This window comes from Leiobunum rupestre, chromosome 5 (genome assembly GCF_980474605.1).
Source record: "Leiobunum rupestre chromosome 5, qqLeiRupe1.1.hap1, whole genome shotgun sequence".
NCBI classification, from domain to species: domain Eukaryota; kingdom Metazoa; phylum Arthropoda; class Arachnida; order Opiliones; family Sclerosomatidae; genus Leiobunum; species Leiobunum rupestre.
The window spans coordinates 21637995-21661675 of NC_143388.1; the positions used below are offsets into that span (position 1 = coordinate 21637995).

At 36.2% G+C, this 23681-nt stretch overlaps 1 long non-coding RNA gene across 1 annotated transcript in view; it reads left to right on the forward strand.

Annotated features, from left to right (window-relative positions):
* LOC149943787 (uncharacterized) overlaps positions 1–23106 on the forward strand; it is a 413771-nt gene extending 390665 nt beyond the window's left edge. Inside the window, exon 10 of the long non-coding RNA XR_016480873.1 lies at positions 23093–23106. This is a non-coding gene — a long non-coding RNA (uncharacterized LOC149943787). The remainder of the gene's footprint in view (positions 1–23092) is intronic.
* Positions 23107–23681: the final 575 nt, after the last annotated feature.

A 23681-nucleotide genomic window follows, 5' to 3' on the forward strand; every position in this document is an offset into this window, starting at 1 on the left:
TTATAATATAATAACTTATTTTAAGGCGTTAAAAATAATTTAAAGCCTTCAATATGTTTTCCCTATTCTAATACGTTAAGTCTTGCAGGCTCACAACAAAGTGGAAATGTCTGGTTTCAGCGTTTTATATATTAGCCTATATGGAGAAATGGCCCTACAAAGAAAAATGAAGATGGCGTCAACGGTCACCGTCGAGCTGAGGATGTGGTGGACGACTAACCGCTGGTTGGTCGGAGTACAAACACCTCTTATTTCCTTGGGGAAAAGAGGGATATAAAACATTACGAAGGTACTTTTTGAACTGTATACAAAGTGACGTGTAGGCAGTGTCCGCTTAAGTGTCGCGTTTGTACGTGGGCTTGCAAACCAAACGTTCCAATTACAATATCAACTAAATTCTGCGCCAAAGAAATGCGGGGGTAATTCGTTTTCACTGGAAATTTTTGTTTTTTAAATACAATCCCTAAGGTATTTGTTTCTATTGATATAACTGACGGATTTTGTATTATTATGCCCACTCTTTATAAAGTGTTAATTGATGTTTTGTATATGGTAAGTTGATTTTTTTTTATTAGTGCTTTAACTGTTAATGTAGTGTTGGATGCGGTTTTATAACACTAATTTTCTCAATTGGTTTTTACAGATACTTGTATGTCGTTTGTCAAACTAAAACAGAACCATTTGCTTTTCATCTTTTTATTAACTTACAAAATCAACCAAGTTTAGCTAAGTATTTCCCGCTCAAATAGTTTTTATTTATATTTATAAACACACAATTTATTAAACACTATCAATAATTACTTCTTATGGCGTATAAAAAGCTAATTTTTATTGGAAATACTAATACCCGGCTTTGCCTAGAGACGAGTCGGGCCCCCGATTGAATAGGGCTTTTTATGCCCGACCCGGCCCGACCCCGCTTCGGTTGGGTCGGGCAAAATTTTATTTTAATTATTTCGGGTCGGGTCGGATCGGGCAAAATTTATGTTTACGTTTTTCGGGTCGGGTCGAGTCGGGCCAAACAGAAAGTGGCCCGACTCGTCTCTAGCTTTGCCCGAAGTCTTAGTTTTAATGAATGAGATCTGATTTGTACGTAAGAAAGGTAAACGCTGTAGCAAAAACGCAACACGCGTAGCACAAACGTAACACGCGTAGCACAAACGTAACACGCGTAGCAACAAGTCCTGAACTAATTAAAAATCCCAACTAAACCTCCCCTTCTACGAAGTCCCTTTCTTTCACACTAACCCGTTAAAAAAGTTTAAAGGTCGGGACGGGTGCAAGAAACTCAATTGAGGAAAACCAACCGGGTGACGTTTTAAAACAAATAACGGCGTGACCACGAGACATTTTTCCAAAATAAAATAGATCTGAAAAATGGATAAGGGAAGTAAAGAGGTGCAAGTCGAAACCAGCGGGGAGTCTAGCCGCATCCACTCTTTGGGTGTCCGTAATGGAGGATGGGGCTGAAAGGGGGAAAACCAAACATGGACGCGCCCAGGAAAATACCGCCGAGACCAGCCGGAAAAATAGATAAGAGAAGCAAAGACGCGAAAGTCCAAAGTCGAGTAAATAAATAGTAATTGATTACTATTTGGAATTAGGCGCGTTTAATGGGAAATCAGGCCCTGAACATTGAGTTAAAATTTCAAATCTCTATAGAGCTAACCATTCTCAAGTTTTTAGGAACATGACAACGGATTGCCATGGCGGTGCAGAGAGGCAATGCGGCCTCAGTATTAAACGCTTTCCCTCCGGACGCTTCACTCGCTGATTGTTTGTACCCCCTAACGCACCTTGCACCTATCCAATGCATTCCAATTCGGTGGTCCACTTTTCTCGAGGTTTTTGCATATCTCGACACAGGACTGGTGGTCTCCAGACATTGAGGCGGCCCTTCGACCATTTCGACATTAGAACTGAGGAGGGCCTAATCTTTCACGTGCTACCTAAGGTACTTGCCGCAATAGGGTAGAAATATTGAGCAATTAATTTGTTCTTCTGAAATGTATTTTACACTTTTTTCCAAGATGAGTGAAACTACATATTGTTAAGCTCTAAATGTAAACGAGAGTTAAACGATTTAAAACTCAAAAATAAAGTTAATTATACATCCTACATTAGCAAACAATATACTAGGTTAGTATTGTTATTGCACAATTCGTATATTTATATTCCCATTTTTAACTATACATACTTAGTCAACAATATTATAGATTTATGTGTACACTAAATACCAAAATGAAGGTGAAAGGGAGAACTCGCTCGAAAGAATAGCCGGCCGAACATCCTCCGCTGAAAATCAGAGACTTAGTTTTCAATTTCAATAATATGGTTACTACTTAACGTCGTAGAGAGAATGACCAGTTTCCAACGCCCTTATCCGGAACTGGCGCTAAGACTTAGGCTTTGCTATGGTATCATATGTAACATAATTACTCATAAGTATGCCTCTGTATAATATTTAAATTGAATAAAATTCAATGAGACTTTGTTTCACACGGAACGTACATTAAGTGGACTTAAAAATGCAAAAACTCTTATAATCCTTGCGCTATTGTAAACGTTACCATGGAAATTAAATCATGTGATCGCGAGGCATGACATGCGCAAAGTCAGAAACGCGCGAGGAATTCTCACTTACTTCCGTTTCCCATCAGTAAAGTTGATGACGCGTATTTCGTCACGGAGTTGTAAGTAATTTACGTCATATCCCGTGAACAAGGTTTTATTAACGAAAATGCTTTTTAGGCATACTTATGAGTGATTATGTTACATATGATGGTATTGAGAACTTGAGAATAATAATGTATTCTTGCTCCATTATAATAGATTTTACACTCTAATAGCACCGTCCAAAACAGTGTAAATGTAATGGTTTGAATGATAGCAAGCTTAAAGTGTTGGTTGCACGAAAAATCGATAGCAATAAAAACGAATGAATGCGGGCTTGTTTTGAAGCCCAGGACGTTCTCTTTCCAAAAATGTGATTGTCGAAACCAATTTCCAAGCCTAAGTGTATTAACTTTGAGTCCGAAACTGATCATTTTCGCTCCCCAAAATCCTGATATTTTCGGCGAATTTGCTCCTCCGTAGCACGAGCAATTTGGGGCAAATCAAAGCTGTAGTTTTATTCCTAAAATAGAAGGAACTGAAGTGGAGGGATTCATTTTACACGTAGAAGTTTTCCAACCAGAGGTTTTTAATTATAATATTAGGCTTATTATCAATTAAGAAGAATTTACAAGGAGCCTTCGTTTTCATATCGTTTTTCTACTACGTAGGCTTGTGTATGCCTATTTCAATTACTACTGCGTGGGACTTTTTCCTGGGTGTTAAATCAACCTGCTTTTAATCCCAGATGTAAAGAAATGTATTACAGACAATTAGCCAATGATACGCTTCGCATTTTCTGACGTCATGGGTGCCGAGAAGTCTGGAAATTCGCCGAAAAACTCGATTTCCACCATTTCGACTTCTTTTTATAATAATTCAAAGACCACTTAACCGAATTTGATGAAATTTTCTGTACTTGCTATAAAATGTTTGCTCTTTCTAAGGAACCATTAATTAGCCATAGCTAAAATTTCGTGCAACCAACACTTTAAGGTTAGACGACGGAACACACGACGTTTTCCATTGTGGTCAAAACTCGTGTTTGATAGTGCCATACAAAAATAAGATAATAAAACAGCAGCCTATACAGTATAAGCATTGCTAAAAATCTACTTATCAACGGTTAATAAACAGCGTTTTTAGCATTCTGAAAAGTGAATTCACTACTAAAAATACCTCAGCTAACCGTAGGGTTTTATATCCCCATTTTCCCCAAAGAAATAAGAGGTGTTTGTACTCCGACTAACCCGTGGGTGGTCGTCCGCCACATCCTCAGCTCAGGGGCGGATTAACCCTTTCGGCGCCTTTAGGCACAGAATAAATTTTCGCCCCTGGGCATTGTCTAACGGGTTCGTCAGCTAAGTCGGGGCAAGCCAAGTACTTCGACCGTGCGGCTTTATCAAAGTTTTCGCGCCCCTAGAAAAATGGCGCCGTAGGCACGTGCCTACTCTGCCTAATGGTTAATACGCCCCTGCCTCAGCTCGACGGTGACCGTTGACGCCATCTTCATTGTTCACTATTTTTTAGGGTCATCTCTCCATATAGGCTAATATATAAAACGCTGAAACCAGACATTTCAACTTTGTGGGCAGCCTAAAACGTATTAGAATTGGGAAAACATATTGAAGGCTTTAAACAATTGCAAACGCCTTAAAATAAGTTATTATATTATAATCTTTATTTCCAGAGGCTACCCTTAGGGGATGTGGGAGGCTCCCCCCAAAGTTTTGGATAGTCGGTAAACTGAGGTAAAACCACTACTGTCCTCCCAATCCGACCACTGATTACATTCGTAGACGATAAAACCAGTGGCGGCTTAAGAAGGCTGAGTCCCCGGGGCGGCAATGTTTTGTGACGCCCCCCAGGACCGTGCAGAAGTTTTCACTGGTCCATCGTGTTACACCCCCCCCCCCTCGAGCTTATCCGATGGCACCCCTGACTTCCCTGCTACCCAGGGCGGACTGCCCCCCCCCTCCCCCTAACAAAAATTTGGTTTTTTAAAGGGTCATATGACGTAAACTAGCATTTACTAATAGCGAGATAAAAATGTTTGCAGCAATCGAGTCCCCGAGATTTCGATGAACCTGTTACCTACAGTGGTAAAATTTAATCTGGAAGGGGTTTCGTCGTTCAATATCTCGACGGATGATATATTTTCATAATAAAAGAGAGTAATATAGATACGAAACTTTGCGTTTTATTTTATCCAATTGTTTTTCGTATTCCTTTACAATAGTTTTTAATTTTTGCGGTTAGTATTGATCACCCTCTGTTACGCCTTTTATTTAATTTTTAGAACGCACAAATCGATGAGAAATTAAAGAAAAATATTCATCCCGTCACTGATTATAACAATTAAAAAATAAGTTATGATGATAAAAAAATTAATAATTTGGACACGTAGACCTCCCGCCGAGTGAGCGGTTGTGGTCGAAAAAACCATCCGGTCGCTCACCGTGATTGAGATCCGTCAGCCTTAAAAAGTGAATTCAATCGCTCGGGTAGATCTCTCTCGACTTTACGGCAGCGCTTTTTATTGAACGAACTATTTGGCCGCTAGACGACGCGGCGCTCAGAAGTGAGCATGCTAGCACGTCGATCGGCAGATCTCGCTCAAAGCGCCGTGAGCGATCTCTGATTGAGATAACTTTTTGGCGCTCGGCCTGAGCTGGCTCAGTTGAAGAAAGATAAAATAGCGTCACCTGTATTGAGGACTCGCTCCCTTGATCACTCAAATTAAAAACGTCTGAGCGTTCATTTCGGAATTCGCTCATAATTTTTGCCCACCTCTGGAGATATGGGCTCCCAAGAAACTACCCCAAAAAACCGGACACAGCCTTAAAACCAATTTGTTTTCATTAAACTATCAATGGTTTTTTATCCGTGAGGCGAGAAACTTTAATAACAAGTGGCAAAAGTTCATTAATGTCCTTTTAGAAGTAAAATGAGTTTGAAGACAAAGCCATTTTAATTTAGTGATACGATTTTAATTATTAAATTTAAAGATACAAATGTCATAAAAATTCTGAAGGAATGGTTTTAAAATTGCCTAATTGATTTTGTAACTAATAAGGCACATTGGTCTAGGAACGCTTATTGTACGGACGGGCTCAAGGAAAATGGGTTAGAAGCTCAAAGATTCAACCAGCAGTAGATTCCTAAAAGACTAGTGTCAGATCAAAGATAATTTAAACTCGTACCCTAGATTCGAATACTGAGAGCTTTCCCATTGACGGTTTTGTTACGAAGCGTTTACCCTTTTCCAGCACGTGACCTCAGAAAAATCGGGCTCCATCGGTTGCGGCACGGCCAACTTCGATCACGCGCTGCCACGCTATATCGCGGCAGCGCGTGATCGAAGTTGGCCGTGGTTGCGGTAAGGCGCAAACCATGGAGCGAATTTTTTCTGAGTTCCGGCGGGAAGTGGGTAAACGCTATCGGCCATGCGCGAGAGAGTGATTTCGAATCTAGGGTACGAGTTTAAATTATCTTTGGTCAGATCAACACAAAGTTTAAACATTGTTTTTTTTTGTGATTGACATGTAACCTGGAGAGAGGTACAAATAATATTTCGACTGGTTTTACCAAATAGACGAACGATTGAATATTTGAACTTCTAACCCAATAAGCGTTCTTGGACGTGCCATATTAACCACAGAACGAATTAGACAAACTTAAAAGCATTCTTTTAGAAATCTTATGACATTTGTATCTTTAATTTTGATAATTAAAATCGTTCGTAACGACAAAATGTTTTTTTTTATTTGGAACCGTGTCAATAAAATTAAAATGGCTTTGTCTTCAAACTCATTTTACTTCTAAAAGGACATTAATGAACTTTTGTCACTTGTTATTAAAGTTTCTCGCCTCACGGATAAAAAACAATTGATAGTTTAATGAAAACAATTTGGTTCAAGGAAGAATATTGTTTGCCAGATTTAAGGCTGTGTCCGGTTTTTGGGGTAGTTTTTTGAGAGCTCATATCTCTGAAACGAAGCACTTTAGGACCCATGTATATAAGACATTTTTTACTCATAGAGACCCATAGAATGAATATAGAAAGTTTCGGTACTCTTATTCATAACACCCTGTATATAAACAAACAAAGAAACAAACACTCTTCTTTATATATTAGGTAGCAGCATATGTAACATAATTACTCATAAGTATGCCTCTGTATAACATTTCCATTGAAAAAAATTCAATGAGACCTTGTTTCACGCGAAACATACATTAAGCGCACCCAAAAATGCAAAAATGCTTATAATCCTTGCGCTTTTGAAAAGGTTACCAAGGAAACAAAATCTCTTGATCGCGAGACACGAGCTAAACTTGACATGGGCAAAGCCAGAAACGCGCGAGGAATTCTCACTAATTTCCGTTTCCAATCAGTAAAGTTGATGACGCGTATTTCGACACGGAATTGTAAGTTACGTTATTTACGTCATATCCCGTGAACAAGGTTTCATTATCGAAAATGCTTTTATGGCATACTTAATAATAATAATAATCAGCTAGGCTAATACCCAAGGCACCACCTTATTCCTAAGTCATCATGCGACTTTTGAAGCCCTTAATTCAGGTCGAGGGGCTAGCCACTCTTTGAAAGTCTGTACACCGGACTACGCTTAGATTACCACTGCCAAAGGCAGGGACTTCAAAGATTACGCGTAGTCCCATTAGTACAGTCAAAGGTACGGCTCTGTACACCGATTACGCGGAGTGATCAGCCCGTCGATTCAGGTGGCCGGGTTACAATGCGTAGGAGGGTGGTGGCAAGCCCTGCATGCCACGAGATCGAGTGGTTATGTTACATATGGTAGCAGCTATAGCTGTAAAGTTAATTGAGCGTAAAAACTGGAAAACATAACTGAAAAAAATATCGACATAGGTGCTCCGTGTCAGGATTGATTCAATGGAGATCTAAGAACAAACTATTATCCGCGAAAGGCGTGACCGTGCTAGAGGTTATTATTTTTAAAACACGCGTTGTTAAGACTACTAGAGCATGGATCTTCTAGAAGCTCCATGACTAGAGGAATAAACACCCGTCGTCTGCTTAGAGGACCCCTAGCTATGTCGCACATTCGTGGCGAAAAGATAATTCTTGGATCCCCATTCTACCATTATCATAATATGTTTGAGAACGTTGATTATGAGGTCAACACTCTTCTTTTTGGATGGGGTCACAACGAGACGGAACACAAACCCGCAAAGTGGAATTCAATTTGAAGGAGTTGCCTAGTATGGTTCCTTCGTTGTTTATATCAACATATTTGAGATTTTTTTGGAACCAGTAAGCCAAATATTTTCTATAAAATACGGGGGTCACGTGTAAATGTTTTTATACGTCACTAGCTATAGTTATTGGAGAGAGAGAGCACGCGCTTGACTCGATAAAGATTTTGATGTCCACGTGCGAAACGGACGTGCCAATGAAGTATTAACAAGATGTCACGGACATTTAAGTACACACAATCCCACTGATGTATTAACTTTATTTTAAATATTAAATTTAAATTTGAACAAATTTCCAATCATCTTGAATATGAACTTCATAAACCCAAGAGGAATGTTATCGGAAAATAATTATTCGAGTTCATTTAAATTAATTTGTATAAAAACCAAGTGTTTCGAGTTACCTGGTTTTGAAAATAAGGTAGCGAAACGCGAACACTTTAATGTAAGTTAATTTTAAAAAAAATAAGTTTTTGAGTTACCTGGTTTTGGAAATAAGGTGGCGAAACGCGAACACGTTCATTTAAATTAATTTGTATAAAAACCAAGTGTTTCGAGTTACCTGGTTTTGGATATAAGGTAGCGAAACGCAAACACGTTAATTTAATTAATTTTTATAAAAACCAAGTTTTTCGAGTTACCTGGTTTTGAAAAAAAGGTGGTGAACAAGTTTTTCGAGTTACCTGGTTTTGGAAATAAGGTAGCGAAACGCGAACGAGTTAGATGGCACCTGTATCAATTGGCACGAAATTCAAATATGACAATAGTGCCTACGCGGGTGGTGGGGTACATTTAAATTGAAAATCGACCAAAAACACCAAAGTGGGCAAATGCCCCACTTCTCGGGCTCCGATCCCAAAAATTAAGAAAATCCCGTCGAGGCCCTACCGATTGAGATATCAATCGCCTTTGTACCACTAACGTACACTTATTCTTAACTTCTGGGCATAACAAATATTTAGGGTCACACTTATTTATTACGCGCCTGGTCATACGTTATTCTTATTTCAGGCAGGCTTTCAATGGAAAGAATTCAGGTATGACGCGAAATAGCTAATTAACTCACTTAAAATTAACTTTTTTCAACGCGACTGCAACCTAAGCTAGAATGGGCCTAGAAGTAACAAAACTTGTGGTTTTTGATCAAATCTTACTTACCTTCTTCCTGTCGTACGACGTGCGTAAAAAGGGCGTTAAACGTGCTAGGGGTGTGCAAAATATTTGGTCAGACCAAATAAATCGATCAAATACCAAATCGAATATTCGATTCGTCGAATCGAATAGCGCTTGGAAAAGTTCGCGAATACTCGAATTTTTTGATCAAATAGTCGAATATTCGAAAAGATAGGGAAAAAGTATTTGGTATTTTCAAATAGTTTGCAAACTGGTCGAATAACCGCGGGTCTTTTTCTAATTTGTTGAAGTTCAAGGCCATCCCAGGAGAGCGTAGTGAAATTTCCGAACTAGTCTTTATATGTGGCACCTCTCTTTAGGCCGCAGCGCCAAGGACCATATAAAGAGTAGCTTGCCCGTCCATTATCCTTACCGTTTGTATTGAAACTTCTTAGCGAAGGCAGAAGCTGTGTATTCTAGCGCCTATTGGCTAGATTACTCGCGTGTTCTCTTTTGTTATGGAATTCTCTAGAATAGCAAAGTAAAACTAAAATTGAGTCTAAAACGTAAACCAAGTCTAAAACAAAACTAAAAACCGGTAGGAAAGTTGAAGAATTTTTGAGTTAACTAAATTAATAACTATTGATTTAAAATTAAATAAATGCAATTTTTTAATTTGTAACAAAAGATCTGCTCCCTCGCGTTTTACATATATTTAAAAACTTGAAATTTTAATTAAGTGTTTGCAAACTATGAAGTATGTAGCATGTCCTTTGATTTTAATTGTAGTTAGTAGTTACTAAAGGTTAAAAGTCGCTAGAAGACTTGGTCCTGGAGTGGTACCTAGGGTATTAGCCTAGTTAATTATTATTATTATTATTTTGCCATGGTACCCAATTAAAATATGTATGATAATTGATAAGTTGATATGCAGTATATTTTTGAAGGTTACGATTAACTCATTTTGATCAAATCGAAAAAATTGTTCGAAGGAAGGTTGAAAATAAAGACATTTTGTTCAACAATTAGAATTAATTTGAATGGTAAGTTAGAGTTTACCACAGTGGCGTAATATAAAATTCTGGGCCCGCCTGCAGCCTGAGACAATGGACCCCATTCGGTGTTTTTATAAAGAGCCTTAGAGAAGGCTAAGTAAATAGTAAATTTAAAAATTTAAAGGACCATCTTTTATGACGGGCCCGTCATTATACCACTAATTTACCAAGTTTTCCCAGGGAACTTTGTTCTAAGCTATACTGTAATTGGTTTAATATTTTACTATTTTCAAGTAAAACGAACAGTGATTTCAATTACTTTTTTGACAAGTAGGCAAACTATTTGGCTATTTGAAAACCAAATACGTGAAATAATTTGATATTCGAAATACTATTTGGTATTTGATCAGTTAACTGGTCTAAATTTTTGCCCTAAAAATATTCGACCAAATTATTTGACGTTATAAATATTCGATTTGGTATTTGCCGTGCTTTGAAAAAAACATTTGGTATTCGATTCGATCCCCAAAAAATTGTATTTGCACACCTCTAAAACGTGCGTAAAAAGTTGAGTGTTACACTTATTGTTACTTCTGGGCATACGCTGAAAGCTCGGCGCGAACGGCCTTGAAAAATGCGAGAGGGAAACTGGCGTTTAGAACTCAATAGACACGCGGATTTACATTGTTGGAAGTTGCGGGGGTCCGTATACGCTGTCTAAAAAACCTTACTTAGAATTAAAATTAAGGAACGTAATTTCAAATTTAGGTTATATGGAATCCACAGCTATTCAAAAACGTAACTCTCATGAAAATCGAAATTAAATTAAGGAACGTTATGTAGACTTTTAGGCGAAAATATAAAACCGCGAAAATTGGGGTCCCTTAAATTAACCTGAAAACTATCCTTAAATTTTATATTTACTGATATAACTGAAGTTGTAGATCCGCTGAATCCTAACCTAACCAATAATATTTTTTAACGCTATCGGACTTAATTTTAAATAAAATATCTACCACACAAAGGGAAACCACCAAAAATAGTAAATTGGGCATTTGCCCAACTTCTCGGGCTCCGATCCCAAAACTACGAAAATCCCGTCGAGGCTATAATAGTGCCTACCGATTGAGATATCAATCGCCTTTGTACCACTAACGTACCGCGAGCAATCGTGTGTACGGCAGCGGCGGCAATACACACAAATCCCTAAGGATTGTGTGTAAAAAGCAACCCTTGACGTAGAGAAAAATATTTTATGCTTTAATTTTTATGGTTTTAATTTATTTCAATAAATATTTCTATAAATTAAAATGAATGAAAATAAAACAAAATATGTTGCTCTTTCGTCACAAGACACAGCCTTAATAGATTGTTCTTCGCACGTGCGATTTACGCGCGCGGTAGAATCCTCAGGTCTGAAGCGCAAACTCTTAGACTTGTAAAAGTTAGAGACTGTGACGTAAGAGCCACAATTAAACAAGAAGGTCACGTTACTTTATAAAAAGAACTATTTAATGTTCTTTCAAAACATAAGCTTATATAGTTTCCTTTAAACCATTTTGCTCAACGTTTGAGTGTTTCATTTAATGTGGCGTTACCGTAGAAAAACATTTTCCCACCAGCTCTAGGGATGAAAACTTATTTCAACATTCAACACTTTTCTTTAATGTTGTGTTATTGTAAAGTTAAAAAATGTATTATCACTGTTTATTTAACGGTAAAATATTTCAAGTTCCATTTCACCGTAATTTTAAATATCAGATTACCGTTAAGAAACATAACACTAATTTGACCGTTAATTTTACGACAAAATTTGATACGTTCATATGACTGTCAATTTTAGGGTGAAATTACCATTCCGATACGGTAATTTCTTAGAGTGTACTGGACCAAAATTTTGAAATAACCTTCCCCGAGGTGCACGCAAAATTTATGGACGGGGACTTTGTTGTGGAAAGCTGAAATAACGCTGTCTCTCAAGTAGTGTGCGATCAAACTATTGAACCAATGTTCAACCAAGATACGAAAACTTAAAGCAGGTCTTACTGGCATAACTCAGATAAAAAACGCAGTTCACCGTTGGATTTTATCGCAGCCCCTTAGAGCGGATATATCTCGAGCCTGTGATAAAATGGCTTACAATATAAAACTAAGAGAGAGATAAAAAGATATGGATTGGACAAGGTCACTCAACTATTTTGAAGCGGTAGAAGGAGTTAAAGCCACTGTTTTAGGAATGAAAAATGCATTAGATGGCTCTCAAGTTGATCTGCTTCATATAGCGAGTGGAAGGGCATGGCTCAAGGGCGTATTAACCATTAGGCCGAGTAGGCACTTGCCTAGGGCGCCATTTTTCTAGGGGCGCCAAAACTGTGCTGAAGCCCCACGGTCGAAGTACGTGGGTTGCCCCTACTTAGCTCACCAACCCGTTAGACAATGCCCAGGGGCGGAAAATTATTCTGTGCCTAAAGGCGCCGAAAGGGTTAATCCGCCCCTGGCATGGCTTTGAAAGAAACTACTTTGGGTATTTTAGAAGCTAGACAAGGGGGTAAAACGCAATGTCAAAGTTAAATCAAGTCTTCTACACAGTATATTCCAAAGACAAGAATTTATATTCTTGTATCAGTAAACTTAATTTAGCTACTTTCACTAACAAACAGGGGAAATACCTTTAAAAACACAGTTGAGAAACAAAGCGCTAATAAGCTTTCGAGAATTTTGGTGCTGGGCAGTGGCGGACTGGCCATAGAGTGAACCTGCCCTATGGCAGGCGGGCCCCACGGACCGTTCATGAAGTGGGCCCCTCAAACATGATAGCGTTATAGTTGTTAAAGCTGGGGCCCTTTGTCTTCTGGCAGCCAAAATATTAGACCCAGTCCGCCACTGGTGCTGGGAAACGATCGAAACCTAACACTGGAAGAAACAATGAGATACAGCCTTTGCGATTGTCCTCCATCTCTAGCGAATCCAGATGGATCAGTTTATCACAGCCCAAAGCCAGCTTTACTTCACTATTTGCTTGATATCTATAATATACAAACTGCACAACTCGTTCCAGATAGGTGTGTTGGCCACGCTAATTTTGAAAATCATCCTGATTAGAACAAGGCAATTCGGACCCAAAAGAGTTGATTTCGTTACGGATAACTACCCAGATCTTAGCATTAAAGGAGAAGAACGTCGTCGTAGGTTGGCAGACCAAAATATCCCGATATCTCAAATTGCTCTACCAGATAAAAAATTGCCAAAATGCTTTCTCGAAATAAGCAGAATCTCCTCGAATTTTTAGCTACTCAATGGTCAAAATGCGATCCGTCTCTAAAGAATGCGGATGCTGTGACATCGTAAGCTCTTTCGATTCAAAAGGAAAAATTAAACCACTTCAGTGGCTTTAGGAAATAAGAATTATACTGATGCGTTTATGAGACCAGTAACGTAGAGCTAGAAAAGACACTTGAATAGCTTTCTTTGGAACTATATGGATGTAAAAATGCCAAAGATTACGTTTTACTTCCAAAACGGACAAAATTTTACCACCAACTCGAGATTCATCGCAGTTCAATGAAGCCCCTGTCCCGATGGAATATGGTTGGAATATTAGGGACGGGAAATTATAGCCTTTATCTAAAGAGCTGATCAAACCCAAATCATGTGGGTGTCAAAAAAGCAATTTCAATTCGAAATCGTATAAGTGTCACCGTTACGTGTAAATGCGCTTACTGTGAAAACATCAAAATACTAGCCAGTGAAAATCCGAACTTTCTCAAGTCTTTTCAGTCATTTCATAACGCTTTAATTTATTGATATTAAATAATTTAATGAATTATTATTATATATTTATAAAGGACCCCGCAAAGCGCCTATGTAAAATGTTATTCAGCCAATGTTGTACTTCTGCCCATGTTGAACAAAAGTCTTGCTAGGCACAACTTCCAAAAATCAAAATCTTGGCCGCTAGGGCAAAGATCGGCGATTTAGAGTTGTAACATGTTTAAAGAAGAAAAAGGACTTTAAACATGTTACAACTGTAAATCTGTCTGGGCTGCGAACGCGTACGCATTTTCCGGGCAAAGTGTAATCACTGCGTTCGCAGTTTCTTGGAATTAGGGGAAAGGTTTTTCCAAAAGAGCCCCTTTTTGTTATTGGGTGTAGTATTATTTTCTTTTGCGAATTGTGACTGCACGTGAAGAATCTTTGACGTTTGAGACGGACCGAGTGCTGAGGGTTACGGTAAATGTCTCAAAGTCCAAATGTCAGGAATTCCAAGGTATACGTCTTAGTACCATTTTGCGATCGCGTCGGGCGGGTTACAAACCCAAGCCCTCCTGCATGACAGGCGTGTGTTCTACCATAGAACCACCGATACATGTTACACTTCGCTGAAAATTATAAACTCAGCTTAAGCGGAAGAGTATATTAATAGTTTTTAAAGTCTTAAATTTTTTACGTATGAAATTATAAAGGACAAATCTTGTTTTAGCGCAGTCAGCAGAGATAAGAGGGTTAAAGGGTAGAACCCGGGGCGTGGGTGGCCCACTTAGTTAGTTTTTGGTATACAACGCACTTTTTTCGTTTTGCTACTTTACTTGTAACTTCGTATTTTATTTTACGTGTTTTTACCTCTCCGAGGGGACAAAGTCCCTTAGGAGGGGTTGTACAATCACCGTGTCTGTCTGTCTGTGTGTCTGTCCCGTGAACGCGTTCGCAGTTTCCGTGCAAAGGTTAATCATTGCGTACGCAGTTTCTCAAAATCTCTGCGTTCGCAATTGCTAGGAATTAGGGAACGAAGTCGAAGGGTTGGCAAAACCACCGTGAGCGATTAATTTGCGGTTGAGTTTGGTTTGTATGGTGTTTTTTCGTTAACGCTCACCGTCGCGAGAGTTTTAACTCAGTTTGATTGGATATTATTGTAATGTTTATGTGTAGGGTGTGATTATTGAGTTGGTGTTATGACGGTTATGGGTGTTTAGTTTGTTGTGTTTGTGTTTTGACGGTTGTGGTGTTCAGTCTGTTGTTTTTGTGTTTGTTGAGTCTGTGGTGTTTGTGTTTGTTGTGTTTATGCGGGCGTTTTCTCTTCTTCTTATTGACTTTTGGGATGAACCGAGTGCTGAGTGTTATGCAACCTCTCAACGTCCAATGGCAGGGTTTCCACCAATTGTTCACGGTATTCGTCTTAGTATCAATTTGCGATTTATCGGTGCCGGCCGGGAATCTAACCCGGGTCTGCTGCGTGCAAGAGATTTACTCTAACCACTCAGCCACCAACGCTTGTTTAGCTACGGTGTTTTTCTAAAAAAACAGCTTTGGTGAATGTCCTTTACGAAGTTATAACGTTAGGTACTATAATTTATTCTACATAATTTTAAATTATATTAATTGCGTGTGTGTTAAGCGTATTAGATTTCAAGGGTAATCGTTCATTAATTAATAGTACTGGGTCGTCATTACTTCGTAATTTATTTTAATCGTTTTCTCGACTGATTAAGATGTTTAATGCAGTTCATCGATTGGGTTCGTTTGTTTTATTTATAAAGAGCCCTAACTATTCCGTCTACGGTCATTTATTATTTAGTCAAGGGGCTTTCTGTGCTTTGTGAATGGTAAGTTTTTCACTACTTGTTAATTCATTTTTTATTGGTGTGTAATGTTTATGTGTAGGGTGTGATTATTGAGTTGGTGTTATGACGGTTATGGGTGTTTAGTTTGTTGTGTTTGTGTTTTGACGGTTGTGGGTGTTCAGTCTGTTGTTTTTGTGTTTGTTGAGTCTGTGGTGTTTGTGTTTGTTGTGTTTATGCGGGCGTTTTCTCTTCTTCTTATTGACTTTTGGGATGAACCGAGTGCTGAGTGTTATGCAACCTCTCAACGTCCAATGGCAGGGTTTCCACCAATTGTTCATGGTATTCGTCTTAGTATCAATTTGCGATTTATCGGTGCCGGCCGGGAATCTAACCCGGGTCTGCTGCGTGCAAGAGATTTACTCTAACCACTCAGCCACCAACGCTTGTTTAGCTACGGTGTTTTTCTAAAAAAACAGCTTTGGTGAATGTCCTTTACGAAGTTATAACGTTAGGTACTATAATTTATTCTACATCATTTTAAATATTTATAAATTATATTAATTGCGTGTGTGTTTAGCGTATTAGATTTCAAGGGTAATCGTTCATTAATTAATAGTACTGGGTCGTCATTACTTCGTAATTTATTTTAATCGTTTTCTCGACTGATTAAGATGTTTAATGCAGTTCATCGATTGGGTTCGTTTGTTTTATTTATAAAGAGCCCTAACTATTCCGTCTACGGTCATTTATTATTTAGTCAAGGGGCTTTCTGTGCTTTGTGAATGGTAAGTTTTTCACTACTTGTTAATTCATTTCTTATTGGTGTGGATATTTGGACATCGACGATTCCTAATGCAGTCATTGATTTCCTGGGTGTGCGAGTCATTATATGATATTGGAAATTGGACGGTATTGGTCTTTTTCATGCGGCATGTGTCACAACGTCAACAGGAAGTCTACGAGTCGTCCACTACCAGATGTCGAATATAGCTATTCTACGGTATCTTCATCAAGGGCGAGTGTGGAAATAAAATGAGCGTTAAAGATGCGGCCAGTATGTCGTAAGCGAGAAAAATACAAATACCCTCTGTAGATATTTCTTTCATTAAAATTTGCTTCGTATTATATTTAACTGATAAACTTGTTCTGTAAATAGGGTTAAATTCAATTGTGCATTGTTTTAGTACGTCTAACTCGCTGTTGTAACTACTTAATTTATATTATTCTGAATAAATTAAACTCAGTTGTTTCGTCTCAATTATTTTAATTAAAATTAAAATTTTATACCGGGCGGGATTGAACCGGGATAACGTTTTTAGTAAAGAACTCTGAATTGCGGAGATATCTTTAAGGGTCATCTCGAGAAATTAATACCACTACCGACAATTCTTCCGAGGAGAGGTATATTTTGGCTTGCCAACTTGTCTTATCGGCTTTAAATGTGTAATGCATTTTCATTAATGTGGTTACGTTGGTTAACGTCTTAGGGCCTGGTGCAGAGACGTTTTGCGATTCCTGTTAATATTAACAGGATCGCAATTTAGCGATTCAGATTTAGCGAGCTGTTTATTTTGCGATCCTTGCAATCGAAATCGCGGTGCAGAGACGTTTTAGCGATTCCTGTTAATCGGCGACGCTGCAATTTTTACGAATTTTTATACCAAAGTCACGGACCAATACGAGAGCTCGATTTTTGACGCAAAAAGCTATCACGTGGTTATAGTTGGCTTGCATTTTGACGGTGAAAGTCTGGTTCTTCCGATTAATAATTTTCTTACTATATTTTTATTATTAGGTTTTAAAATTTTTATAGTTTAATCCGTTATTTTTTTTTAATAATATATATTTATATAATAAAGCCACGTAAGGCAGCACATCAGTTGTTGAAAAATGAGTATTTATCCAAAATATTTTTAAAGGCCTAGGTTTTCTTCTGCCTGCCACCCTTGTTATTTTAAAAATATATTTTAATAATATGGTTTGTTCACCTATAAAATAACGAATGAAAATAAGTTTAATTACTATTATTAGCCAACATTTTCCGAAAAGAATTATCTGTTAGAAAATGAACCGTATCATTTGGTTTTTGGGAAATTATATATTTAAAAACTTAGGAGGTAGCAATTAACATAAATCTAGTTACAAAATAAATCAATAAATAAACGAAATAAATGAGCAATTTCACGAGTGTACAAAAATTGTGAATGGTCTAAAGCTTTTTATGGCTAAATATCCTATATTGATCACACGTAAAGCAATGGTCCTGCTTTTTGATATAAGTTGTTGTAGCTAATTATCTGGCATTTACTTAGCCTAGTCAAGGTATAAATTGTAACAAATCATATCAGCGTGTACAATTAACTGACAAACACTTTTAAGGTAATACTTCAAATTGGCCAGGGTTGGCAAGTTTTAAACAAAATGTTTAAAACAAGTGTTTAAAACACGTTTAAAACAAATATTGTAAACAAACACCAATTTGTTTTAAACGTTTTAAACTATCTGTTTTAAACATGTTTTTTATAAGGTAAATTTTCATTGTTTTTTTTGTAAGATTTTGGTTATTCAATATGAGGGAAAAGGTAGAAAAAACCATTCCAAGGCTCTAAGAAAGGTAAATTGTATTGATAACGGGTAGTTTGATTTTAAGATTCTCTGAAAAGAGCGAATGAAAGGGCTCGATATGATTTCATAAATTTCCTACCAGTGCAAAAATCCTACGAACGCATTGAATTTTGTCTTTTTGTTTAAATAGAATGTATATAGCTGCGAATATACATCTATTTGGGACACTACCTATGCACGAGATAAAAGTAGGTTTGCTGTTTAGTCGGGTTGTGCCGGGTTTTAAGTAACCAGAAACACGGCCGGTCTGGACAGATTGGGTTAAAACCGACTATTCGGCACTCCTAGATAAAAATCTAGGGATTTCGGTCCCCTTTCTCGATTTTTTTGAAATTTTATGACGTGATGGAAGTTTTAAGATTATAGAGGTATCTAAGTACTTATTTTTTATAACATTGTTTATTTGTGATGATTTGTGACTGCAGACGTGCACATTTCAATAAACCAAAACTAAAAACAATGTGCTATATTAAAAACCATACTACAGGTTAGGTAGTATTTGCATGGGGCATCGAAAACCCTAAGGCCGTCAATGGTTGGTCAACAACGCTTAGCGAAATTCTTGGCTCGTTTAAATAAGCGTGTACTCTTTGGTTCTTCTCCCTGTGAGTTTATTTATAATACCATAAGTGACATAATTCCCCTAAGTGTGCCAATAGGAGCCTTTCCCACAGAAAATCTTCAATTTGAGCTTGTTCTAAACAGACCAAAGAAAAGTAGGACTCGCGAATTCCGTTCAAGTACCCTAATATTTTTAGTGCTCGCGCCGCAGACGCCGCTTCGCAAACACATTACGTAAATTTCGTCACTGGAAAAAATGACGTCATTTACGTCACTTTCGTTAAACAAGGTATCATTGAAAAATTCATCTTATTGACACACTTAGGGTAATTATGCTACTTATGATAATACGTTTAATGATACGTAATATTTCTTTAAATGAGTTTACTCGTGAGTCCGATTCATAAGTATAATGAATAGTTTAAAACGTGATTTAAACATAGATTTTTATTGTTTATTATGTGTTTTTTGTTGTTCGCTTTAAAAACAGTTAAAAACAATGAATCTTGTTTAAAACAATAAAAAACATTGTTTTTGTTCTTTTTGAAAAAAAACAAGGATTTTGCCAACCCTGAAATTGGCTCGGTATGCTCTTGATGCATGCCAAATAAACTTAAATATTCCAATACATTTTTTATCGCAACTCCTAGTCTACCTGAGCAATGGTTTTTTTCTGGGTAGATGGAAACTGTTTGAATCGGTATAAACGCTGGTTGATAGCTAAAGATGTTTGATACACTGAAACAATTCACCATGTCATTACTGCACTCTTAGAAAAATTTGTCCAAAATTGGACTAAATAGCTTCCAAATCGTTGACTCTGAGAATGCACCAAGTTTAGTTCAATTCTGACCTATGTTTTACACCTCCAAATTTGGACTTAAATTGTTACTTTAAATCATATTCCAATTTTGGATGGATATTTGACCTTTGTTGGAAATAAATTGCTCCAATTTTTATGGTATATTCAACTAATATTAATGGGTAAAATTTCAAAAATTGATCAATTTTAGTTGCAAAGTAGGTGGAAAATATTGACAAATAAAGACTAACATTTGTGAAATTGTGGTGCAAATTTGGTATAATTTTGTATAAATACTTAACCATTTATGAAAAAATAGTTGCCCAGTTGTGGCGTATTAGTTAACCAAAATTTATCAGCACATATTCTTAAATTAATCACATATTTGGACCAAAATGCACGATGTTTTACACTCTTTTGGTAAATTATCCGTCTAATTTGGGAATGCTAGCGGACCAATTTTGGTTAAATTGACAACCAAAATTAAACGAAAATTCAGACAACAATGGCTGACACTTCAAACAATTGTCGTAAAATACTAGTCCGATTATGGAATAAAAGTCGTCCAATTGAGCCGTAATTATTATCTTATATCGGTAAAGTACTAGCCCAATTTTAGAATTAAAGTCGTCCAATTGAGCCGTTATTATTATCTTATATCGGTAAAGTACTAGCCCAATTTTAGAATTAAAGTCGTCCAATTGAGCCGTTATTATTATCTTATATCAGTAAAGTACTAGCCCAATTTTAGAATTAAAGACGTCCAATTGAGCCGTTATTATTATCTTATATCGGTAAAGTACTAGCCCAATTTTAGAATTAAAGTCGTCCAATTGAGCCGTTATTATTATCTTATATCGGTAAAGTACTAGCCCAATTTTAGAATTAAAGTCGTCCAATTGAGCCGTTATTATTATCTTATATCAGTAAAGTACTAGCCCAATTTTAGAATTAAAGACGTCCAATTGAGCCGTTATTATTATCTTATATCGGTAAAGTACTAGCCCAATTTTAGAATTAAAGACGTCCAATTGAGCCGTTATTATTATCTTATATCGGTAAAGTACTAGCCCAATTTTAGAATTAAAGTCGTCCTATTGAGCCGTTATTATTATCTTATATCGGTAAAGTACTAGCCCAATTTTAGAATTAAAGACGTCCAATTGAGCCGTTATTATTATCTTATATCGGTAAAGTACTAGCCCAATTTTAGAATTAAAGTCGTCCTATTGAGCCGTTATTATTATCTTATATCGGTAAAGTACTAGCCCAATTTTAGAATTAAAGACGTCCAATTGAGCCGTTATTATTATCTTATATCGGTAAAGTACTAGCCCAATTTTAGAATTAAAGTCGTCCAATTGAGCCGTTATTATTATCTTATATCAGTAAAGTACTAGCCCAATTTTAGAATTAAAGACGTCCAATTGAGCCGTTATTATTATCTTATATCGGTAAAGTACTAGCCCAATTTTAGAATTAAAGACGTCCAATTGAGCCGTTATTATTATCTTATATCGGTAAAATACTAGCCCAATTTTAGAATTAAAGACGTCCAATTGAGCCGTTATTATTATCTTATATCGGTAAAGTACTAGCCCAATTTTAGAATTAAAGTCGTCCTATTGAGCCGTTATTATTATCTTATATCGGTAAAGTACTAGCCCAATTTTAGAATTAAAGTCGTCCAATTGAGCCGTTATTATTATCTTATATCAGTAAAGTACTAGCCCAATTTTAGAATTAAAGACGTCCAATTGAGCCGTTATTATTATCTTATATCGGTAAAGTACTAGCCCAATTTTAGAATTAAAGTCGTCCTATTGAGCCGTTATTATTATCTTATATCGGTAAAGTACTAGCCCAATTTTAGAATTAAAGTCGTCCTATTGAGCCGTTATTATTATCTTATATCGGTAAAGTACTAGCCCAATTTTAGAATTAAAGTCGTCCTATTGAGCCGTTATTATTATCTTATATCGGTAAAGTACTAGCCCAATTTTAGAATTAAAGTCGTCCAATTGAGCCGTTATTATTATCTTATATCGGTAAAGTACTAGCCCAATTTTAGAATTAAAGTCGTCCAATTGAGCCGTTATTATTATCTTATATCGGTAAAGTACTAGCCCAATTTTAGAATTAAAGTCGTCCTATTGAGCCGTTATTATTATCTTATATCGGTAAAGTACTAGCCCAATTTTAGAATTAAAGTCGTCCTATTGAGCCGTTATTATTATCTTATATCGGTAAAGTACTAGCCCAATTTTAGAATTAAAGTCGTCCAATTGAGCCGTTATTATTATCTTATATCGGTAAAGTACTAGCCCAATTTTAGAATTAAAGTCGTCCAATTGAGCCGTTATTATTATCTTATATCAGTAAAGTACTAGCCCAATTTTAGAATTAAAGACGTCCAATTGAGCCGTTATTATTATCTTATATCGGTAAAGTACTAGCCCAATTTTAGAATTAAAGACGTCCAATTGAGCCGTTATTATTATCTTATATCGGTAAAGTACTAGCCCAATTTTAGAATTAAAGTCGTCCAATTGAGCCGTTATTATTATCTTATATCGGTAAAGTACTAGCCCAATTTTAGAATTAAAGTCGTCCAATTGAGCCGTTATTATTATCTTATATCGGTAAAGTACTAGCCCAATTTTAGAATTAAAGTCGTCCTATTGAGCCGTTATTATTATCTTATATCGGTAAAGTACTAGCCCAATTTTAGAATTAAAGTCGTCCAATTGAGCCGTTATTATTATCTTATAGCGGTAAAGTACTAGCCCAATTTTAGAATTAAAGTCGTCCAATTGAGCCGTTATTATTATCTTATATCGGTAAAGTACATGTACTAGCCCAATTTTTGAATTAAAGTCGTCCAATTGAGCCGTTATTATTATCTTATATCGGTAAAGTACTAGTCCAATTTTAGAATTAAAGTCGTCCAATTGAGCACTAAATTAGCCTCACTTTACTACTTTTCCGCTTGTTAAAAGTAATTGTTGGTAATTTTGCTGAAATTTTAGAAGTATATTTACAGGTTTTCTACTATATTTATTTATAGCATTTTTACCTAAATATACAGTATTCTTATATAACATTTTTTATCTTCTCCCTTTAAGACAATAGATTAACATTTTAAACTAAATATACAGTATTCTTTTATAACATTTTTTATCTTCTCCCTTTAAGACAATAAATTTCTAACTAAATATACAGTATTATTTTATAACATTTTTTATCTTCTCCCTTTAAGACAATAGATTAACATTTTAAACTAAATATACAGTATTCTTTTATAACATTTTTGTAACTTCTCCCTTTAAGACAATAGATTTCTAACTAAATATACAGTATTATTTTATAACATTTTTATCTTCTCCCTTTAAGACAATATATTCAAATTTCTAACTAAATATACAGTATTCTTTTATGACATTTATTTTTCTTTTATCTTTAAGAAAATAGATTTACAATGTTTACTACTGGTATGGATACCTTATCGGGACTAATTCTAAAGACGATCTTCTGTAAATACTCAAAAGTCTTTTTAAGGCCCTTGGGGTATTGTAGTTGAAAAGCATAAAAGCCGGCAAACATAGTTGTTATTGCATGCTCCAAAGATGAAACTTCAAATTTTTCCCCCTCAATCTGAACTTCGACTAGTGATGTAAAACAATCGGTATTTTCGAAACACATTATTGGGGTTGCTGCTTCAGATGTCTAAAGAGAGATAATTCATACATAGAGTTAGTTATTTAAATTCCAATATATTACACTAAAACATATTAAGTTACAATAATACGTCTTGATCACATTACGGAAGAGCTAATAAGACTATTTATTTATATTATATTAAATATACGACGGGCTTTAGTTAAAATAGTTCAACACTATTCAGAAAAGAATATTTACTATATTTATACAGTTTTTAACTAGATTTTGTAAAATATTGTAACGTATTTTACTCTCCCCGCAAAAATTGTTACAATATATTAAATAACTTATTCACGAAACCATTTTAATTTGCTTTCTTATTAAATATTACACAATTCTAAAAGCCTGCATGAAAAATATTAAAAATGGTGCTTTAAATAATAACAAATACAAAAATACTTACTCCTGTCGTAAAGAAGTTCTTCGTAGATTCGCCAAACACACATGGCAGGA